The sequence below is a fragment of the Nicotiana tomentosiformis genome, chromosome 6, assembly GCF_000390325.3.
Source record: "Nicotiana tomentosiformis chromosome 6, ASM39032v3, whole genome shotgun sequence".
Classification (NCBI taxonomy): domain Eukaryota; kingdom Viridiplantae; phylum Streptophyta; class Magnoliopsida; order Solanales; family Solanaceae; genus Nicotiana; species Nicotiana tomentosiformis.
This window is the reverse complement of record NC_090817.1, coordinates 72,865,677-72,884,578: the sequence shown is the minus strand read 5'-3', so window position 1 is coordinate 72,884,578 and position 18,902 is coordinate 72,865,677.

Genomic DNA, 18,902 nt, shown 5'->3' with positions numbered 1-18,902 from the left:
AGCAAAAATGGACTGTTGGCGAGGGGTCGCAAATGCGGAAAGTTTTGCGCAGAAGCGGGAAATGATCGCATAAGCGATGGTTGCTGAGTTTGGGCATGTTCGCAGAAGTGAAGGCTGGGTCGCACACGCGAGTCCGCAGAAGCGGAAATTGGTTCGTAAATGCGAACAATGGCAGATTCTATATATTTTGAGGTTTTGGCTCCTTTACCATATTTTGAGATTTGGGGCTCGGATTGAGGCGATTTTTGAAATGATTTTCATCACATGGATTGGGGTAAATATTCTACACTCGGTTTTGATTATATTTCGTTAATCTATCTTCGTTTTTGGTAATTGGATTATGAATTTTTAAGAGAAATTGGGGGTTTTTATCTAAAGTTTCATAGAATGCATTTTTGAGTTTTGAACATCGATTCGGAGTCGGATTTGACTGAAACTAGTATGGTTGGACTCGTAATTGAATGAGTTATCGGATTTTGTGAGTTTCATCGGGTTCCAAGGCATGAGCCCCGGTTTAACATTTTGGTTGACTTTGGGCTTTTGATTTAAGATTCGACCTTTATCGATTGCGTTTGTTCCCTTCGGCATTATTTGATGTTCTTGAGTTGCTTTTGGCTAGTTTCGAGCCGTTCGGAGGTCGGTACGCGCGGGATGGAATATTTGGAGCATCCTTTGGCTTGCTCGGTATTGGATTTGGCTTGTTTGAGGTATGTAACACTTCTAAACTTGGTGTCGAGGGTATGAACCCTTGAATATACATGATATATGTTTGGTGTTGAGGTGATGCACATGCTAGGTGACGGGCGTGTGGGCGTGCACCGTGTGAATTGTGACTCAGATTATTTATGTGGTACTGTGTAGTTACCAAGTCTTATTTGTATCTACGAAATATCTACGTGCTAGAGTAATTGAGATGTGATCCTCATTTGAATCTCATTTAAATTGGTTTATTGTTAACTAGCTTACCTAGCGGGTTGGATTAGGTGCCATCACAGCTAGTTGAATTTTAGATCGTGACATTGTGATATGAGATTTTGTTATTCTGGGCCCTTTTTGTCGTTGACCTATGGGTCTGGTTATTTGACTTTGCTGTTTTATTTCTATTCCTGCTTATGTTATTATTGTTTCGTATGGGTTTATTGTGAGTGTATTGTCATAACCTCGTCATACTTCATCGAGGTTAGGCTCGACACTTACATAGTACATGGGGTCGGTTATACTCATGCTACACTTTTGCACTTTCTATGCAGATACTAGAGTTGGTCTCAATGGCGTGTAGAGGAGATCTTGCCCGAACCGGCCATCAGCAGGATACTTGTGGTAGAGCTGCTGACGTTCGCAGTCCCTGAAGTTCCCTTCCATTCTGTTTTTACTATTTACCTTATTTTAAACAGTTGTACTTTTGTTCAAACTTTATTTGTAGTACTCTAAATACTCATGTATTCGTGACTCCATATTTCTCGGATATGTTTAGTTTACGCTACATGGTATTTATCCTATCTATTTTAGACTATCACAGGTTACTATTATTAATGTTTTAATTTAAATTGTTAAAACTGGTTAAGTAATTTAATTAGTTAACATTGGCTTGACTAGCAAGTGAAATTTTTGGCGACATCACGACACCCGAGGTTGGGATTCCAGATCGTGATATGCACGAAAACCAAATCTTCTCTACATATTCATCACTGGCATTACTGAGTAGTACTCTCCCACTCTCCCATTCATTTCTCTTAGTCTTCACTCTTTTGGTTTCTTTTTCATTACACCATCACATCTCATTTTTTTCCTTTCACTTCACACAAAGACAAGCTTGAAGTAGAACCAACCAGCACCAGCAGACAGATATCTGAAATAGTTGAGTTAGAAGAAATCTCAGAAAATGAAGTGGCTAGAGAGACTACAGCTGGATCTGATTGAAGATGCCGAACTAGAAGTCGAATCTAGATCAGAATCAGAATCAGAACCAGAACCAGGAATAGAATCAGATGGAGAACCAGATCTAGAGTCAGGACTTGAATCAAATTCGGAATCAGTTAATCCTGAACCTACATTAAGGAGATCTAAAAAAGTCACAAATGCTCCAGATAGGTTAGCTTTCTCTCTCCACTATTTACTTCTGACTGATGCTGGAGAACCATAGCATTTTATTGAAGCAATACAGGTGATAAGCTCTGATAAGTAGAAGCTAGCCATGAAAGAAGAGATGAATTCTCTTCAAAAGAATAAAATATGGATACTTATAGAGTTACCAAAAGGAAAGAAGGCATTGCAAAATAAGTGGGTGTACAGGGTCAAGGAAGAGCATAATGATAAGAAAAGATACAAAGCACAATTAGTAGTAAAAGGCTTTCAGCAGAAGGAAGGGATTGACTACACCGAGATCTTCTCTCCTGTAGTCAAATTAACTATTATCAGGTTGGTGCTAAGTATCGTAACTACAGAAAATTTGCATTTGGAGCAGCTAGATGTTAAAACTGCTTTCTTGCATGGCAGCCTTGAAGAAGACATCTACATGAAGCAACCTGAAGGTTTTCAAGTTTGTTACAAACTAGTAAACCACCAAGGTAACACCACCAACTCTATGGGTATGTTAGGAAAGCCACATGTAATTACCTGATGGTGTAATTATTAGGATAGTAATTACACACCCTGATAATTACACAATATAGTTATTACAATGACCTTTTTTTTTTTTTTACCACAAGTTAATTACATTATAATTCCTACTGCCATTTTTTGTTGGACAATTATAATTGCAAAGTTAAATAATTTTTTTAAATTAGCATGTGGATAAGTTTTACTATATGAACATATATAAAAATGATGAATATAAAAAACAAATTATTATGAGGTATTTAAAATATATATTATTCTATAAAATTTATTAAATAATTATAAATTAATAGATAATATCATAAAAATCATTTGTATCTTATAAATAAATAAATAAATAATGTTATTGCATAAATTAATTAAAATTTTAATAATATATAAAATCTTTTCACCAACTCATGTGAATATAAGAAAGTTAGATGTGAGATTAGAAAGTATTTATTATCTAGTAAAATATAAAGCTAGTAAATTTTAATATGTAGCTAGTAATTGCTTTTCATTTAATTTTAGTGTGGTATGGGAGGGTTCATAAGGATTTAGTCATATCTCGATGTCTATAATAAATAATCATGTGGCTTTCATCTAAAAGCTTTATGTCAATGTATGGTGATGTCAAGTTCTCTTATCAAAGAAATGATGATGTCGAGTTATTTTACAATGATTAGATCACTCTTGCATATGTCAAAATAAATAACAATATTGGTCTTACTTGCATTATTGTACAATATCCTTAGATCTTCTCATCCATTTTTATAGGTGGGCTTCCACAAGACAAGGTGGCATGACAATCTTAGGAAAAGTAGCTGCTCCAAAACCTTTGAACTTACCCACTCAAAGGTTTATCATTTCTGGCTATTTTATCTGTTCTTTCTCTGAACTATTCTAAGATGTTTTCTAAAGTTATGTTGCTTGTCTTTGAAGTTAGAAAATAATGGTCTGAACCCAAATATCAAAATTGGGCTTTTCTTTATTTTGTTGTCGCAGGTGCGACAAAAGGGGTGCAGAAGCAGAGTTGCTCCTGCGGAAAAGGGATCGCAGAAGCGTAAGGCAATCTGAATGAGGATTCCGCATAAGCAGACAAGAATCCGCATGCGCGCACTCGCAGGTGCAGCCTTATGCTCGGAGAAGCGGACCAGAGGACTTAAGTCATTTCCGCACCTGCGATGGAATTTTCGCAGGTGCGACTGGAAGCCCGCAGAAGCGAAAATCTCTGGGCATAAAAGGGCTAAGTGCGAAGAATGATTTCATTCTCCAATTGTGGACCTAAGAGAGCTCGGATTGAGGCGAAATTTCAAGGAATTTTTGGAGAAAACTTGTGGATAACGATTCTTAACTCTTTTATGGTTATATCTCATTAATCTATAGTTGAATTCATCATTTAATTAAGGAATTTGGTTGAGAAATTTGGAAAAAAATTGAAAAGTTCTTCAAATAATTTTTTGAGTTTTGATTTGGATAATTTTGGTACGACTGAACTCGTGGTTGATTGGGTATTCGTATTTTGTGACTTTTATCCGATTTTGAGACGTGGGCCCGAGTCGACTTTTTGGGCCGAATTTTTGATTCTTTGCTAAAGTCGTGGATTTATTATTTAAATTAGAGTCTCGTAATTTTATTCATGATATGTAATTATGTTTGGCTAGATTTGGGTCATTCAGAGTCGGATAATCGAGGAAAGGGCATTCTTACTGATTGATTGAGCTTGGTTCGAGGTAAGTATCTTGTCTAACTTCGTGTGGGGTAACTACCCCTTAGGATTTGAGTCTTATATACTAATTGTAGTCCGTGTACGCGAGGTGACGAGTACGTGGTCGGACTTATTTGAGGAAAGTTGACCTTTTAGGGTTCTTAGGTCCTTGTATTCACTGATTATGCAGTTGTTATGTTATGAATACGTCTCTTAATTACTAGTTTCACCTCTACCTGCTTTAAATAGAATTAATTGCTTCATGATTCGCCCTTGATGCTTATTTGAGTCATTTGTGCCTTAACTGAAATTGTTATCTCTTCTATTGCCATGTTATCTTTTCCCTAACTGCTTATCTCTATTTGAAGTAATAATTATCTCTTTTGTAATTGTTCATCCTTAATTAAGGCTATGATTATCTTTCTGTTGCTTATCCCTAATTGAATTTGTTGTATCTCTTTCTTAATTGCCAACCTTAAAAGAAGTTAGATATCATATATTTTGCTGACTTATCCTTATTTGGAATTGTTCGCCTTGTGTTAGCTCCCTCATTGTCGAACTGTACATTATGGACCGTTACTACATAATATTTCCTTTCTTGTTGAGATATTCTTATTATGACAAGCATTCTCTATTGTGGCCACTCCTTGTGAATTAATTCCTCCGTTCCTTTGAGTTCTAGAATTTTTGAGTTGATTTATTTGCCGTACCCCAATACTGCATATTTACTTTGGGACTATGTGGCATTTACTCGGGAGATCCTCCTGTACTGCATATTTACTTTGAGACTACGATACGGTTCCTCGGGAGTTCTCCCTGCATATTTTCTTTTGAGACTACCAGGTGGTACCTCGGGAGTTATCCCTGTATATTTACTTTTGGGACTACGAGATGGTATATCTGGAGTGCCCCTTTGTTGACATCTCTTTGTTATGGGGTTGCACGAGATTTTTGCCGTGCTATTGTTACTATTGATATTTGCACATGCGGCGTGACAAGGCGGGATATATATATATATATATATATATATATAGGGGGAGGGTTGCGCATGTGGCGAGATAAGGTGGGAACATTATTATGCATGTGTGGCGAGACAAAGCGGGCATTTACTTTACTATTGCACACGTAGCGAGATAAGGTGGGCTATGTCAGGGATTGATTTGTGATGATTTGTGATGGCCTGGGAGCATTCTTGTTGTTGATATTTGTGTAGTGGTAGACTTATTTGTGTGAGCTTTATCTTGTGAAAGTTGTGAGAAAATATTCTACGTGTTGTCCATTCTTTTCCTTATGCTCACAAAGTGGTATGAACTATGTTAGGACACTTGCACAAGCATACACGTAGTTAAGCACTCTTATCGGATAATAGATTTCCTTGATATTGTTGAGTATAGATGCACACTCTTGCTTAATTGCCTTCTATGTGAGAATGACTCTATTTGGCATGCGAGTCGTCAGTGCGGTTATGAGGTGAAATGAGGGCACATGATGCCAAGTGTTAGGGTTCATATATTGAGGTTCGTGAGTTGTGATTTGTCCGAGGTTCGGTACATCGTGGATTTTATTGACAAAAACCTGGTGTGAAAGTTGTCGTATTGTTGAGTTGCTACTTGTCCTTTCTTTATCTATGATTATCGGACTTAGGCTGTGTTTCCGTTCATTTTTCTATGTCATTATTATGGTGTTCCGCTGATAGTTGTTGTTTTCCTTCCTTATTGCCATTACCGTATTAATTGCCACTTCGCGTAGTCTTTATGTAGATATCATACTCTGTTGTTTCTATACTTATACTTGTTCAGGTTATTTAGTCCAGTAGGTGTCTTGATTGTACCTCATCATTACTCCACTAAGGTTAGTCTTGATACTTTCTGGGTACACCGTGGGGGTACTTATACTATACTTCTGCATATATTTGTGCAGATCCAGGCATTTTCGAAGTCAGTTGATCATTAGTTAGTTGTGCGGATTATTGCTGTGGAGGCTCAAGGAAAACTTGCTACGATTGCAGGCTTCGGAGTCACCTTCTGATTTGTATGCATACTGTTTACTTTATTTCAAACAGTTGTATTTAGAAAATTGTAACAAACTCTGTAAAGCTTATGACTTGTACTATCGGTTTTGGGATTTGTAAATTTTATAGAGATTTCTATTTCAAAAGTTGTTAGATTTTATTTATTATTATTGTTATTTAGTAAATGTTAGGCTTACCTAGTCCCTAAGACTAGGTGCCATCACGATACCCAATGGAGGAAAAATTGGGTCGTGACAAGTTGGTATCAGAGCTCTAGGTTCATAGGTGCTACAAGTCATAAGCGAGTTTAGTAGAGTCTTCTGGATTGGTACAGAGACGTATGTACTTATCTTCGAGAGGCTATGAAACTATTAGGACAGTTTCGCTTCCTCCATTCCTATCGTGCGAGTTCATTGGTCTCGAAGTTTGAACTTTCATCATTCCATTCTCTCACAGATGGTGAGGACACGAGCTGCAGTTACTGATGACGCTGCCCTCCGGAGCAGGTGTCGCTAGGGGCAGAGGCAGAGGCCGACGAGGAGCACGTGTCGCAACTAGAGCACCTACCAGAGCAGCAGTTGAGGAGCTGCCAGTATCTCCAGTTAGGGGGAAGGTACATGAGGTGCCTGCTGTTACCCCCATACTTCAGGAGACATTAGCACAGTTCCTGAGAATGTTTGGTATATTGGCTCAGGCGGGGTTGATTCCGGTTGGAACAACTATTTTACAGACCGGGGGAGGAGCTCAGACTCCCGCCGCCCACACTCTAGAGAAACGGGTTCATATTGGTCAGGTTCCAAGTGTCATGGCGACACAGCCTGTGGTCCCAGCTCAGACCGTGGTTAGGGTAGCAGCATCTGAGGAAGAACAGCCTAGACTTGAAAGGTGCAAGAAGTACCACCCTCCTACCTTCAATGAATTGGCGACAGACGATGCCCAGGGTTTCCTGGATGAGTGTCACTGCATTCTCCGTACTATGGGTATTGTGGAGACGAGCGGTGTTGCATTTACTACGTTCCAGCTCAGGGGAACGACTTATCAGTGGTGGCGGGCATATGAGTTGGGTAGCCCAGCCGAGTCAGCTTCACTTACATGGGTTTAGTTTTTAGAGATGTTCCTAAGAGAGTTTGTACCTCAGTCCCTTCGAGATGCATGGCACGCGGAGTTTGAGCAGTTGCGCCAGGGCACTATGTCAGTGTCAGAGTATGCCGTTAGATTCAGTGATTTGGCTAGACATGCACCTCCTTTGGTCGCTACAGTTAGAGAGTGTGTCTGTACATTCATTGAGGGGCTCAGGCATGATATTCGATTCAGCACGGCTTAAGAGTTAGAATCGAATGTTTCGTTTCTGCAGGTAGTAGGGATCGCTCGCCGAGTGGAGGGCATGTGGGATCAGGAGAGAGGAGTCAGGCGAGGTCAGGAGAGAGAGGATAGGGAGGCGAGGAGGCCTTGTAGACCGGAGAGATCTACTGGTCTTTATTTTGGAGGCAGGGTACGACATGGTAGAGGTTTTGTGGGTCAGCCAATTCAGTTTGCACTTCAGGCTTCGCACAGTGTTTTAGGTGCTCATGGGTCTCAGAGTACCAGTACCGCACAGTTCCCACAGTCACGTCAGCAGAGAGGTTGCTTCGAGTGCGGAGATACCAGCCACAGGGTGAGAAATTATCCTAGACTCCGGACAGGTGTGTCACAGCGGAGTATTCAGGCGAGTAGAGGGGTCCCAATAGGGGAAGGTCCAGCCCGTTGATGTGTTTCATATAGTAGGCTTGAGTCCACTACGCCAGATGATGTCATACGTGTATGCTTTTGATTTGTTACATAGGGGCACCATTCGCATTTTGATTCGGTTCTGCTTATCGGGGTGAGTTCCCCTTTTTGTTGTCCCACCTATGGGTGAGTTCATAACCTAGTATTATGTTTATGTGTTTGCCCCTGTTGGAAGATTCTATGAGTGATAGCCATGTCTATCATTGTTTTAATTCATTGTTGAAAGTTATGAGACTAGAAGTGAATTTATGTTGTCTATTATGGCAGGTTTGATGTGATTCCTGAGTAATTTGGTTATGATTTATAATTTGATACTCTACCGGGGTGAGAGTTCAGTAAGTGTTGTGACTTTATTGGAAGAATTGAGTTAGTGGAAGATTTTAATTGGTATGATGTGTATTGGCTTGTGATTCAGAGTTGAGGGTGAGACCCTCGCGATTTCCATGTGATTTGATATGTTTGAGCTGGGCTACGTGCCTCGGTGGAAGTTATATCAGGATGAGATCCTTGTGATTTGTTCATATACTTTAATTCTTCCTTTTTAAATTGATTCGTAGTATGGTACTGATAGAGAGTTGTGCATGTCGGGCTTGTTTGATATTTCTCTTATGTAATTCTCTTTACATATTCAGTCATTTGCGTTCTGTGCTTCTTGAGTTTTAGCTTGTGGGGTGTATGCCCGATAGTGTTAATTATGACTTGTTGATCCGGGTGTATAGTTATGAGGTTTTCGTGTTGCTGCATTATTGTTAGCATTGTGGATATTTGAAACGGGTTGCTAATGGATATGAGGCTAATTGCGATACTAGTTTTGATTACGGGCAACTATTGTGATCAGAAATATTATTATGGGCCTATGTGTGGTGTGTCACATTGTGTGGTTGTACCTTGCGAGTGTAGGCATGAGTTGCCGAAGCTGGTTGAGACTGTTACCGGGTATGGATTTAGAATCGGGTCTTTTGGAGATGAATGGAAGGTAAGAATTCAGACTCTAAGGCTTATCGATGTTGGTAGAAAGGATAAATTACAGTTGAGATAGTGTCGTCAGGCTTATGTGGATTGGGGTGACGTGGGGTCACCCGCGGGTGTATGTTGGATATGTGCTTTCAGTGATTTGAAGACTTCGAGGTGATTCTTAGCACGTTCGAGGACGAATGTTTATTTAAGAGGGAAAGGATGTAATGACCCGGCCAGTCGTTTTGAGAATTTAAGTCCCGATCGGCGGCATAAGGTCCTGAGCAGCTTCGTATTATGTGTATTGTTACCGGATGATTCGGAGTGAATTGGGACACTTAGTCCCTAAAATGGAAGCTTAAGTCTTAGGATTTTGACCGTAGTTGGAACTATATGATGACGACTCTAGAATGGAGTTTCGCCGATTATGTTAGCTCCCTTGGGTATTTTGGACTTAAGGGCATGTCCGGATTGTTTTTTTGAGGTTTGTAGCTCATTTAGGCTTGAAATGACGAAAGTCGAATTTTTGAAGATTTTGACTGGTAGTGGACTTTTTGATATCGGAGTCGGAATCCTATTTTGGAAGTTAGAGTATGTCCGTAATGTTGAATATGACTTGTGTGCAAAATTTGGGGTCAATCGGACCTAGTTTGATAGGTTTCGGCATCGGTTGTAGAAATTTTAAAGTTTCAAGTTCATTAAGTTTGAATTGGAGGGTGATTCGCGTTTTTAATGTTGTTTGATGTGATTTAAGTGCTTGACTAAGTTCGTATGGTATTTTAGGTCTTGTTGGTATGTTTGATTGAGGTCCCGGGGGCCTCGGGTGAGTTTCCGATGCTTAATGGATCGAAATTTGGACTTGTGTAGTTGCTGAAGATTTCAAGCTTCTTGTGTAATCGCACCTGCGGTGGGGTGGCCGCAGGTGTGAACTCACACGTGCGGAAGGGAGCTCGCAGATGCAACCCTGGTCTGGGTAACCAGTGGTCACAGGTGAGACAAAAGGGGCGCACAAGCGGAGCTGCTCCTGCGGAGAAGGGATTGCATAAGCGGAAGGCAATCTGAGTAAGGATTCTGCAGAAGCGGACAAGAATCTGCAGGCGCGCACTCGCAGGTGCAGCCTTATGCTCGCAGAAGCGGACCTGAGGACTTAAGTCATTTCCGCACCTGCGATGGAATTTCCGCAGGTGCGGCGTCGCAGGTGCGACTGGAAGCCCGCAGAAGCGGAAATCGGTGGGCAGAAAAGGACTAAGTGCGAGGGTTGATTTCATTCTCCAATTTTGGACCTAGAGAGCTCGGATTGAGGTGAAATTTTGAGGGAGTTTTAGAGGAAGCTTGTGGGTAACGATTGTTAACTCTTTTATGGTTATATCTCATTAATCTATAGTTGAATTCATCATTTAATTAAGGAATTTGGTTGAGAAATTTGGGAAAAAGTTGGAAAGTTCTTCAAATAAAATTTTGAGTTTTGATTTGGATAATTTTGGTACGAGTGAACTCATGGTTGATTGGGTATTCGTATTTTATGACTTTTATCTGATTCCGAGACGTGGGTCTGGGTCGACTTTTTGGGCCGAATTTTTGATTCTTTGCTAAAGTCATAGATTCATTGTTTAAATTAGTTTCTCATAATTTTATTCATGATATGTAATTGTGTTTGGCTAGATTTGGGCCATTCAGAGTCGGATAATCGAGGAAAGGACATTCTTACTGATTGATTGAGCTTGGTTCGAGGTAAGTATCTTGCCTAACTTCGTGTGGGGGAAATACCCCTTAGGATTTGAATCTTCTATGCTAATTGTATTCCGTGTACGAGAGGTGACGAGTACGTGGTCGGACTTATTTGAGGAAAGTTGGCCTTTTAGGGTTCTTGGGTCCTTGTATTCACTGATTATGCAGTTGTTATGTTATGAATACGTTTCTTAATTACTAGTTTTACCTCTAACTGCTTAAATTAGAATTAATTGCTTCATGATTCGCCCTTGATGCTTATTTGAGTCATCTGTGCCTTAACTAAAATTGTTATCTCTTCTATTGCCATGTTATCTTTCCCCTAACTGCTTATCTTTATTTGAAGTTATAATTATCTCTTCTATAATTGTTCATCCTTAATTGAGGCTATGATTATCTTTCTGATCCCTAATTGAATTTATTTTATCTCTTTCTTAATTGCCAACCTTAAAATAAGTTAGATATCCTATATTTTGTTGACTTGTCCTTATTTGGAATTGTTCGCCTTGCGTTAGCTCCCTCGTTGTCAAACTGTACATTGTGGACCGTTGCTACATAATATTTCCTTTCTTGTTGAGTTGTTCTTATTATGACTAGCATTATCTATTGTGGTCACTCCTTATGAATTAATTCCTCCGTTCCATTGAGTTTTGGAATTTCTGAGTTGATTTATTTGTCGTACCCCTGTACTGCATATTTACTTTGGGACTACGAGGAGTTTACTCCGGAGATCCCCTATACTGCATATTTACTTTGAGACTACGAGGCGGTTCCTCGGGAGTTCTCCCTACATATTTACTTTTGAGACTATGAGGCGGTACCTCGGGAGTTCTCCCTGTATATTTACTTTTGGGACTACAAGACGGTATCTCGGAAGTGCCCCTTTGTTGACATCTCTTTGTTATGGGGTTGCACGAGGTTTCTGCCGTGCTATTGTTACTATTGATATTTGCAAATGCGACGTGACAAGGCGGGATATATATATATATATATATATATATATATATATATATATATATATATATGTGGGGGGGGAGGGTTGTGCATGTGGCGAGACAAGGTGGAAATATTATTATGCACGTGTGGCGAGACAAGGCGGGCATTTACTTTACTATAGCACACGTGGCGAGACAAGTTGGGCTATGTCAGGGATTAATTTGTGATGATTTGTGATGGCCAGGGGGCATTCTTGTTGTTGATATTTGTGTAGTGGTATACTTATCTGTGTGAGCTTTATCTTGTGAAAGTTGTGAGAAAATATTCTACGTGTTGTCCGTTCTTTTCCTTATTCTCACTAGGTGGTACGATGTCACGACCCAATTTCACCAAAAGGTCGTGATGGCACCCAACACTACAGCTAGGCGAGCCAACTAATAAGTTAAACATATATCAATTATTTTCAGAATAATTTTCTAAGTAATTTTATTATTTTACTAGCAATATTAAAGAAAATAGAAAAAAATATCGATTAATTTAAATTCAAGAAATAATACAAATCCAAATTCTACCAGTGTGTGTGTCAAAACCTGGTGTCATAAGTGTATGAGCAGCTAGTAGATTATACAAAAATATCAAGTACTGTCTGAAATAAAATAGACAGGATAAAGTCTCCAGGAAGAGGCATTGGTTGCTGCAGAATGACTCAGAAGGGCAGCTCACCACTAAGCCTTTGGATATCGTGGGTGCACGCCGATAGGTCCAACTATAGCACCTGTATCAGGTCCTGCACAAAAAGTATAGCAAGTGTAGTATGAGTACGTAAACAACGTGTACCCAGTAAGTATCAAGCCTAATCTCGAAGAAATAGAGACGAGATGATCGACTTTGACACTCACTAAGGGTCAACAATAATAAATAGAATAAAATAGAATTATTTAAATCAGCATGATTCACAGAGTTAACACTAATTTTATTCAATTAGCAGAAATAATAAAAGACCTTCAAATGCAATAATTTCTAATCTATTAATTAAATCCATAAGCTGCAATTAAAATAGCAACGTATAGTGTAATTATTATCACTATTAGGCACGATTTTTGCCGAGGTCGTACGGCCCATTCCAGAGTGTCGTGTACACTGTCGAGGGACATGCGACGCGATCCATAGATGCATCTATCCTGTCGAGGCGTTCGGCCTGCTCTACAAGAAAGGGGGTCATTTTCTTATGTACCTCCGGAAGGAGAGTATATTTATTATAAGATCAATTCGAGAGGATGAACAGTTTCTTTTAACAATTAATTAATTTAATCAAGAAATTAAGCATATGAGATTTTTATCTTTTAATATTTTTCCCTAACAATTCACAATATATATATCAAATAATTTTAATTAAACAAAGAATATAATTTACACAAGTAATTCATGATTTGAGTCTTAAACTACCCGGACTTTTAGCATAAATAGTAGCTACGCACGGACTCTCATCACCTCGTGCGTGCGTAGCCCCCACAATTAGCAACAATTATTAATTTAATCACCTATGAGGTAATTTTCCCCTAACAAGATTAGACAAGAGACTTACCTCAACTTGCTCCAATTTAATCCACTAGAAGGCCTTTTTCATGATTATCCAACTCTGTCTGGCTCGAGTCTAGGCTAAATAATTCGATACAATCACTAAAAAATATAGGAATCAATTCCATAAGAAAATACTACTTTTGTTTTTCATAAAATCCGAAATTAATTCAAAAATTGTCTGTGGGGCCCATGTCTCGGAATCCGGTGAAAATTACAAAATATGAACGCCCACTCAACCACGAGTCTACCCATACCAAAATTACTAAATTTCGATAACAATTCGACCCTCAAATCCTCAAATTTATCCAAGAGGGTTTTCAAACTTTTCCAACTTAATTCACCAATTAAATGATAAAAACAGTGATGGATTCGGGTAATTTAACCAATATTGAGTTAAGAACACTTACCCCGTTGTTTTCTCTGAAATTCTCCCAAAAATTGCCTAAATCCAAGCTCAAAATCGATAAAAATGGAAAAATGGAACGAAGTCTCATTTTCAGAACATAAACTCTCTGCCCAGTGATTTCTTCTACGCGATCGCGAACTTCCTCGCGCGATCGCGTAGCACAAATTTTACTGCCCAGAAAATAACCCTACGCGATCGCAAACAATGCCACGCGATCGCGATGCACACGGTTCCAACTCTACGCGATCGCGTCCCTTTTCACGCGATCGCATAGAGAAAACGTGTGGCTCAGCTTCCTCTCCAGTTTCCCCTACGCGATCGCAAACAACTCCACGCGATCGCGATGCACAGACTGGCCCAACCTACGCGATCGCGGATTCGCCCACGCGATCGCATAGAACAAATATTGTTGTTGCCTAATTAAGCCTACGCGATCGCAACCCCATTCACGTGATCGCGTAGAACAAATTCGCCTCTGCCTAAATTACTCTACACGATCACAGACGGACTTACGCGATCGCGTATAAGGAAATCAGAAAAAAATTCCAGCAGCTATCAGCAATCTCCCATAAGCCAAAATTGATCTGTTAGCCGTCCGAAACTCACTCGAGCCCCTCGGGACCTCAACCAATTATACCAACAAGTCCCAAAATATCACACGAACTTAGTCGAACCCTCAAATCACACCAAACAATGCTAAAACCACGAATCATCCTCCAATTCAAGCTTAATGAAACTTAAGATTTCCAACTTCTACATTCGGTACCGAAACCTATCAAATCAAGTCCGATTGACCTCAAATTTTGCACACAAGTCATAAATGATATAACCTAGCTATAAAAATTTTCGGAACTGGATTCTGACCCCGATATCAAAAAGTCAACCCCCCGATCAAACTTCCAAACTTAAATTCTTATTTTAGCCATTTCAGGCCTAATTTAACTACGGACTTCCCAATAAAATTTTGAATACGCTCCTAAGTCCAAAATCAGCATACGAAGCTATTGGAACCATGAAATCTCGATTCCGGGGTCGTTTTCTCAAAATTTTGACCGAAGCCAAACTTAGCATTCTAAGGCCAACTTAAGGAACCAAGTGTTTCGATTTCAACCCGAACACTCCCAAATCCCAAACCAACCATCCCCGCAAGTCATAAATCAATAAAAGCACATACGTGGATTTTTATTTAAGGGAACAGGTTTCTTAAAATTAAAATGAACGGTTGGGTCATTACATTCTCTGCCTCTTAAACAAACGTTCGTCCTCGAACGGGTTTAGAATTGTACCTGAAGTGCAGAATAAGTATGGATATCTGCTCTGCATGTTTTCCTTGACCTCCCAAGTCGCCTCAGAGACTGGTTGACCCCTCCACTAGACTTTTACTGCAGAAATTCTCTTGGACCTCAATTGGCGAACCTGTTTATCAACAATGGCAACTGGTTCTTCTTCATAGCCCAAACTATTATCTAGTTGAACTGTGCTGAAGTCTAGCACATGTGATAGGTCGGCATGATACTTCTGGAGCATAGATACATGGAAAATCGGATGAACTCCCGATAGACTGGGAGGCAATGCAAGCTCATAAGCAACTTCCCCAACTCGTCTCAACACCTCAAATGGGCCTATAAACCTTAGGCTAAACTTGCCCTTCTTCCCTAATCTCATGATTCCCTTTACCGGCGAAACCTTCAAGAGAACTTTTTCACCCATCATAAATGATAAATCACGCGCTTTCTGATCTGCGTAACTCTTATGTCTGGACTGTGCTGTACGAAGTCGCTCCTGAATCAACTTTACCTTTTTCAAGGCATCTTTCACCAAATTAGTACCATATAACTTAGACTCACCGGGATCAAACTATCCGATGGGCGAACGACATCGCCGACCATATAAAGCCTCAAATGGATCCATCTCGATGCTGGATTGGTAACTATTATTATAAGCAAACTCGGACAAAGGCAAGAAACGATCCCACTGACCTCCAAAGTCAATCACACATGCCCTGAGCATATCCTTCAAAATCTGAATTGTCCGCTCTGACTGTCCGTCGATCTGTGGATGAAAGGTTGTGTTGAGCTCTACACGGGTCCCCAATTCACTCTGTACTGCTCTCCATAAATATGAAGTAAATTGAGGGCCTCTATCTGATATGATAGAAATTGGCACACCGTGTAACCGAACTATCTCCTGAATATATATCTGGGACCTCTCTGAAGTATACGTAGTCACAACAGGAATAAAGTGTGCCAACTTGGTCAACCTGTCGATAATGACCCAAACTACATCAAACTTCCACAAGGTCCGCAGCAACCCAACTACAAAGTCCATAGTGATGCGTTCTCATTTCCACTATGGTATAGTCATCTGCTGAAGTAGGCCACCTGGCCTCTGGTGATCATATTTAACTTCCTGGCAAATTAGACACCTAGCTACATACTCAATTATGTTCTTTTTCATTCGTCGCCACCAATAATGCTGCCTCATGTCACGATACATCTTCGTAGCACCTAGATGAATAGAATACCGAGAACTGTATGCCTCCGCTCTAATAGTAACTTCCTTGGCACCACCCCACAGTACCGTTTCTCGAAGAACCATTAAGTGTGGATCATCATACTGACGAGCCTTGATCTGCTCAAATAGTGAAGACTGGGCTACAACACATGCAAGAACTCGGCTGGGCTCTAAAATATCCAGTCGCACAAGTCTGTTGGTCAAGGACTGAATATCCAAAGCTAATGGCCTCTCCTCTGCTGAAATGAAAGCCAAACTACCCATACTCTCCGCATTTCTACTCAAGGCATCTGCAACCACATTTGCTTTTCCCGGATGATATAGGATAGTAATATCATAATCTTTCAATAACTCCAGCTATCTGCGTTGCCTTAAATTTAGGTCCCTCTACTTGAACAAATGCTACAAACTGCGATGATTAGTGTAAACATCACAAGACACCCCATAAAGATAATGCTTCCAAATCTTAAGAGCGTGAACAATCATAGCTAATTCCAAATCATGTACCGGATAATTCTTCTCATGGGGCTTCAGCTGACGTGAAGCATATGCAATAACTCGCTCTTCCTGCATTAATACATAACCCAAGCGAACGCGTGAAGCGTTAAAATACATTGTATACATCCCCGAACCGGAAGGCAATACTAACACTGGTGTTGTAGTCAATATTGTCTTGAGCTTCTGAAAGCTCACCTCACAATCATCGGACCATCGGAACGGAGCACCCTTCTGGGTTAATTTGGTCAAAGGCGTTGCAATAGATGAAAAACCCTCCACGAACCGACGATAATAACCTGTTAAACCTAGGAAACTCCTGATCTCAGTCGCCGAAGTGGGATGATGCCAATTCTGAACTGCCTCAATCTTTTTGGGATCAACCTTAATACCTTCGCCGATACAGTATGCCCTAAAAATGCTACAGACTCTAGCCAAAACTCACATTTAGAGAATTTAGCATATAGTTTTTGTTCCCGCAGAGACTGAAGCACCACTCTCATATGCTGCTCGTGCTCCTCCTTACTGCGTGAGTAGATCAAGATGTCATCAATGAAGACAGTGACAAACAAATCAATATATGGCCTGAATACCATGTTCAGCAAATCCATAAACGTTGCCGGGGCGTTAGTTAAACCAAAGGACATCACCAGAAATTCATAATGACCATATCTAGTCCGGAAAGCAGTCTTCGGAACATCCGAATCCCGAATCTCCAACTGATGGTACCCCGACCTCAAGTCGATCTTAGAGAACACCCTAGCACCCAGCAACTGGTCAAATAGATCATCAATACGCAGCAACGAGTACTTGTTCTTAATAGTGAATTTGTTCAATTGTCGATAATCGATACACATCCGTATAGTACCATCCTTCTTATTTACAAATAATACCAGTGCACCCCAAGGCGATGCACTCGGTCTGACGAACCCTTTGGCTAGTAACTCCTCAAGCTGTTCTTTCAATTCTTTCGGAGCCATGCGATACGGTGGGATAGATATAGGCTGGGTATCTGGAACCAAATCAATACAGAAATCAATATCACGATCAGGTGGCATACTTGGAAGATCTGAAGAAAATACATCGGGGAACTCCCGAACTACAGGCACTGAATCAATAGTCGGAGTCTATGTAGTAGTATCCCGAACATAGGCTAGATAAGCTAAACAACCCTTCTCAACCATGTGTTGAGCCTTCATAAAAAAATAACCCGATTAAATGAACTAATAGACGAACCCTTTCACTCCAGCCTAGGCAATGCTGGAATAGCCAAGGTAACAGTCTTGGCATGACAATCTAGAATAACATGATATGGAGATAACCAGTCCATACCCAGGATGATTTCAAAGTCGGTCATCTCAAGCAATAGGAGATCTACTCTAGTTTCATAACCACAGAATATAATAATATAGGACCGGTAGATCCGATTCACAACAACAGAATCGCCCACAAGAGTGGACACATAAACGGGAGTACTCAAGGACTCACGGGAAACACCCAGAAATTGAGCAAATAGAGATGACACATAGGAATATATAGATCCTGGATCAAATAATACGGAGGCATCTTTGCCGCAAACAGAAATAATACCTGTAATCACGGCATCTGAGGCCTTTGCATCTGGTCTGGTCGGAAAAGCATGGAACCGAGCTGGAGCGCCATCTAACTGGCCTCCACCTAGATGACCTCTACCTCTAGGACGGCCCCTACCCACTTGTCCTCTACCTCTTGGTGGTCGGATGACTGGTGGAGCAACTGGTGCGGTAATCATAGGCTGCTGACCCTGCTGTACTGGTCTACCCCGAAGCCTGGGGCAAAATCTCCGTATGTGACTGGGATCCCCACACTCGTAATAACTCTTAGGTACAATGGGCTACTGACTAAGAATCTGGCCCTGGTGACCTGAATACCCACTGGAAGAACCCTGAATAGCTGGTGGGTGATAGGAACTCTCTGGTATATCACTAAAATAAGGTCGCACTAGAGCACCCCGAGGAGGTGGTGGTGCTGGATATGAGGGCATGTTGGCCTGCCCTCTCCCGAACTGACCTCTACCCCCAGACGGAGCACCTCTGAACTCTCCAGAATACCTAAACCGCTTATCTCTCATAACCTTCTCTCGGCTACGCTGACGCACACCCTCAATCCTCCGGGCTATCTCTACGACTAGCTCAAAAGAAGTACCCATCTCAACCTCTCGAGCCATA